At 40.8% G+C, this 5,820-nt stretch overlaps 1 long non-coding RNA gene across 1 annotated transcript; it reads left to right on the forward strand.

The window, feature by feature from the left end:
• The first annotated feature begins 337 nt into the window (after nucleotides 1–337).
• LOC100560769 (uncharacterized) lies at nucleotides 338–3,936 on the forward strand. The gene is made up of 2 exons (XR_118729.2): nucleotides 338–521; nucleotides 3,448–3,936. It is a non-coding gene; the product is annotated as an uncharacterized LOC100560769 (long non-coding RNA).
• Nucleotides 3,937–5,820: the final 1,884 nt, after the last annotated feature.

Genomic DNA, 5,820 nt, shown 5'->3' on the forward strand with positions numbered 1-5,820 from the left:
TTGTGCCAAATTTGGTCCAGTGAATACATCCTGGATATCAGATATTTACATTACGATTCATTAATTTTATGGTTGGGGGTCACCACAACATTAAGAAGTTTATTTAGGGGTTGCGGCATTAGGAAGGTTGAGAACCACTGTTCTAGAGGTAAGGACATGGAGCAATAGATTTGAATTCTGTAGAAACAGATTCTACCTAAACACAGGGAAGAATTTCCTAACAGTAAGAGCTGCTTGACAGCAGAATTGCTGCCTTGGAGTGGACAGCTCCTGTGGTTCCTTCTAACTCCAAGATTCTATGATTCTCCATTGTTCTCCTACTAGTTCTTCTTTTGTTGCCATGGGAAGTAACAGCCCAACTGATCTTGAGCTCTTTGTTCACTAGAAAGTGGCAAGTGGAGGAAGACCAGCTTGACAGGGCATAGCTTTGTTCAGCCTTTTTCAGATACTGGACTAGAGGAGAAGTGGGTTGCACGTCCACCTGCCTAAAAGACTAAGGGAGACAGCTGTGGAAATATAAGGTCAGCAAAGCATTGTCTCACATTACATTTATACGTCTTTTTGTGGAAATGGAGTATTTATTTGATTAGTAGCTCTGTGAGATCTCCATCTGCTAGATCAGTGTTTCTCAAATTCTGCTCCTCCCGGAGTTTTGAGCTTCAGCTCCCAGAAATCCCAACTGGCTTCCTAGCTGTTAGGAATAGTGGAAGTTGAAGTCCAAAACATCTAGAGGAGCACACTTTGAGAACCACTGTGCTACATCAGTGGTTCTCAACCTGAGGTCCCCAGATATTTTGGCCTACAACTCCCAGTAATCCCAGCCAGTTTACCAGCTGTTAGGATTTCTGGGAGTTGAAGTACAAAACATCTGGGGGCCCACGGGTTGAGGACCACTGTGCTAGATGATTAACCGTGCCACACACAAAGTGTCCTCAAATTGGCAAGGTAAAAGATGAACAAAAACCAACCCCAAGTCTCCTTGACACATACATAGGATCTAGCAAAGAAACTAAATAAACTTAGTTTTCTTTCTAAAATATGAGGGAATAGCTTTATTTAGAAATTACTGTATTTATTTGAATCTAAACAACCTTCTCAAAATTAGGGTGTGCATTAGATTCACATAATATGGTAATCTTAGTACTGACCCAAAGCAAAAGGGGAAGCTACTTCAGGAGCTGCACCTGGAGCTCCTATTTGAGGGATGTCATCTCTAATTTAAATGCCATTACTCAATGCTATGCAGTGCTGGAATTTGTAGTTTAGCATGGCATCAGCATTCTTTGACAGCCCCAAACTACAGCCCTGATGACCCCATAGCATGGAGCCAGGGCAGTTAAAGTAGATTCATTCTATAGCATAGATATTGAACACGGTCTGATGGAGCCTCAATGCTGCTGGTTTTTTCTCTTATGTTTAATTGTGTTTATATGATTGTTCTATTTTAAGATGTTTTTCTTTTATTTTAGAGATGGTTTGTTTAGTTTTAATAGATTGTTTGCTGTTTGCTTATATGTCTGTTGGACTTTTTGTCCCATATGTAAGCCGGCCCAAGTCCCTTCAGGGAGATGATGGTGGGGTATAAAAATAAAGTTGTTGTTGTTGTTGTTATTAGATGCACCCCAAGGTTTTCTTTTCCATTGCTGAAAGCTTTGGTGTTCTAGCACTTCTGTTTTTAAAGAAGGAATTATAAGTAGAAAGCAACTGTAATGCGCACCTTTTTTGGACAAATTACAAAGAGCATACTTTTTGCCACTAAGTATTACATTCGCCAGCAAATACCTTTTTGATTTCAGGGTTTTGAAAATTGAGGTGCACATTAAATTTGATGGTGCATTAGACTCGAGTAAATACGGATACTTGTGCGTAATCAAATATATGCGGTAATGAGGGACAGACAGCCAAGAAGAAAATTGACTGCCGGAAGATTGTGGATGAGGTAAAGCAAGTAGGTACAGGTAGACCCCAAGTTACAAACATCTGACTTACAAATGACTCATAATTAAGAATGGGAATGAAGCATCAGGAAGTGAGAGAAATCTATGCCTAGAAAGAGTTATCATGGGTAAAAACTCAACTGAAGCTTTGTCACCAATCTTTGTTCCACAACAAGCCACATTTTTCAAAATTCATAGGGACAGAAGGCGAGGTGAAATCTTCTGAATGGGGTCACAGTTAGCAAAACAACCACCACAGGGGTATTGACCCTTCCCTATGTTATATATATGTGTGTGTGTTTGCGCGTGCATGCATGCTTTGGATAGCATAGCAAAGGGTCAATACTAGAGATGTGTGCAAAAATTCCTTCATTTCCTTTGTGCTATTGTTTAATTTTGACTTTGTCTACACAAAACAAATGACAACATTTTCATAGGAAACGAGAGGCGACACGAAAATGAAAGCCACACAGTCAGCATGCTTGCTTTCATTTTCCTTTCGTTTTGGCCCCTTAACAATAAGCAGGTACTGACAGAGGGCTGCAGTGCTTCCCCATTACATCTGATATGTGCCAGTGGGTGTTAATAATAATAATATTATTAACAACAATAATACTCCGGGGAAGACCCAAACGTTTTAAAGGTAGGTGAGGTAAAAGGAGTTGAAATGCCCTCCGTGTGTGGCTATTTTCAGACTTCTAGCCCAAAAACCGTATGGGGGGGGGGGCTCAGAAGCCCTCCCATTGCAGCCAAGGGACTGAAAATTTTGGGGTTTTTTTCATAAGCCAGATGAAAATTCTGTTCATATAGGCACCCCATTTTCATTAGCGGGAACAAATACAAAAATGAGACAAATGAATGAAACTACACAAAACAAACAGCAATTCCATACAAAAGCACAACACTAGTCAATATCCCTGTGGTGTTTGTTTTGCTATCTATGCCCTTGTTGAGAAGATTTCGTCTCCCTTTCTGTCCCTGTGAGATTTTGAAAACTGGAGTCATATGGCTGGAGTCACACTTAAAATACGTACCTGTTCCAAATTACAAACAAATTCAACTTAAGAACAAACCTACAGAACTTATCTTGTTCATAACTTGGGGACTGCCTGTACCCTGTAAAAGCGAATATAGTCATCAAGCAAAGATTGCAAACATTTAACCTGTGGGTCAATACACTATGCAAGGAAAGGGATAATAGGTTTTCACAGTACAACAGACTATTCAGGCAAAATCTGAAACATGTCTTAATACAGAAGCAGTCAACCCTGTATCCTCTTCTACTGAGAAACCAATTTCTTCTCAGTTTACAGTATGAGACAACATGGCCCTGGAACAGACTGATCCTTAAAGTAAACCTTCTTAGAGATAACTGTTTCCTGCATCTAGAAGTTCACAGATGTTTCTAGAATTAGAAATATTTTTTCCGCATGCCAAGAATGTACTCCATTCCTTGTGTTAATGTGCAAATATAAATAAAACTGACTGTATCTCTGCTTCTTTTTCACAGGGCAGATCTTTGCCATGCCAGGAGGATCTGTCTTGTGGCTATCACTGCTCTTCCTATGCATCCTCTTCCCAAAGGACAATGGCATCAACTCTGAAAAAACAGAAGAAGACATCCAAAAGATGAAAGAGCCTGCAGGGAACCTGAGGATGAAACAGCTTAAACTGCAACAGGAACCTGCTCCGCAGGAACCTCTGGGGAGCAATGACGCTCCAGGGAATTAAAAAAACACACACACTTGGGGGCATGCTTCTGCATTGTTGTCATGTTTAGAACAGAGATAGGCTATGAGGAGGACTCCTCCTCCTTAATTTCCAGCTAGAAAAAAGTATGCACTTTGAAGATAAGATATATAGAACCACTTTAATCCTGTCTGAGCTAGTTTGAAGAAGCATGTGAGCCTAAAAGAGATAAAAGTATGAACTTAGTGTGACCTTTGTTCATTTACAAAGAAATTTCGACATTCCCTTCTTGAATAAATTTTTGTTATCATCTTTGTTACTTGATGTCATCAGACGGAGCTGGGGAAAGTGAGGGAAATTGTCTTCTTTGCAAGGTGTTCTATCTTTAAAGAAGTTGGAGAATTTACTTACCCTCAGGATCATCTCCTCCAAACTCCAAGCTCCTCCAAGCTCAGTGATCTGCTTAGAGGAGACAGGAGGCATCACTCTACACCCATGCTTCTCAGCCTGTAGGTCCCCAGGTGTTTTGCCATACAACTCTCAGAAACTCCAGCCAGTTTACCAGCTGATAGGATTTCTGGAAGTTGAAGGCCAAAACATCTGGGGACCCACAGGTTGAGAACCACTGCTCTACACTATTTCTCTCCATGGGCTGCTCTGCCCTCCCGCTCAATCCACTTACTCTTGAGGAGACAGAAGGCATGGTTCTTAAGGCAGCCCCCACTTCTGTGTTCCTCTCCTTCCTCTCCCAATCTCATTACTCTCAATCACAGAAGTTAAAAACAAAGTTTAAAAGTAGCAAAATTTCAAAAGCCAAGATTAATTTTTTAATTGAATTAATCATTAGAAATTCAGACATGTCAGGATATATCCACTTTCTCTTTCATAGTAAAGACAGGAAAAACAAAGTGGTGATATCTTAAATTTTCTGTATTTTTTAAATTACTGTGCCAGGCTCATGAAACAGGATTTTGGGAGATAAATGTCAATGCTGGTAGGAGACTGTCCACAGCAATGCCCATTACTCCTCATCACTGAAGCATTCCCATTTTCCCTGTTTTCTCCAATTTTCACTTGAATCATGGGCTCAGAAGATGATTTCTCCTGTGTCCCGTCCCCCTCTCCCCGTTTCTTAGGACTTCTAAAACACTTCCCTGATTAAGCATCATCAACAACAAGTAAAAGTCTGTCTGCTTCGTTTGATGAGCTCTGTGATGCTTTGTTAGGGAACCGTTTTTAGAAGTGTTTAAAAACAGGGAGGGCATGCAATGAGGTCATAAAACAAGAGAGTGAGGCCCCTTCTACACTGCCAGATAATCCAGGTTATCAAAGCAGAAAATCCACATTATCACTGGATTAATTTAGTCCACACTGCCATATAATCCAGTTCAAAGCAGATAATGTGGATTTTATACAGCTATGTAGGGCCCATTCTACACTGCCATATAATCCACATTATCGAAGTAGATAAAAAAGATAAAGGTTTCCCTTGACAGTAAGTCTAGTCATGTCCGACTCTGAGAGTAGGTGCTCATCTCCATTTCTAAGCCGAAGAGTCGGCATTGTCCATAAACATCCCCAAGGTCATGTGGCTGGCATGACTGCATGGAGCGTCATTACCTTCCCCCCAAAGTGGTACCTATTGACCTACTCACATTTGGATGTTTTCGAACTGCTACGTTGGCAGAAGCTGGGGCTAACAGTGAGAGCTCACCCCTCCTCACATTCAAACCACTGACCTTTCAGTCACCATGTCAAAAATCAGACGCCAATAAGAGAGCAAAACAGAGTTTATTAAAGCAAATGTCCAAAAATAGCTCAACAAACACCAAAAGGCTTAAAACACTTAACTTTCAGTGTTATTAAGCAGATTGAGCAAGAAAAAACCTCAAAAACTAAGACTGGCAAATAATCCGGATTAACCAGAGATATAATCCGGATTAAACTTAGAGTCCTAGAACTTGACTCAAGAGTTCACAATGGGCCAAAAAACGAGGGCAAAAACTAAGAAAAGCAGTATTGAAGACCACAAACCCTTCCCAAAACTTATACGTTCAAAAGGAGTTCAAAACCAAACAAACGCCCAAACTGGGCTAAAGGACTCTCAGTTAAGAGTAAACAAGCCAGCGGAACAGCGAGACACTGGCAAGCCCACAGCAACCGCTGCAGGAACACACTCCAAACCAAGAGCTAA

The sequence above is a fragment of the Anolis carolinensis genome, chromosome 3 (assembly GCF_035594765.1).
Source record: "Anolis carolinensis isolate JA03-04 chromosome 3, rAnoCar3.1.pri, whole genome shotgun sequence".
Taxonomy (NCBI): Eukaryota; Metazoa; Chordata; class Lepidosauria; order Squamata; family Dactyloidae; genus Anolis; species Anolis carolinensis.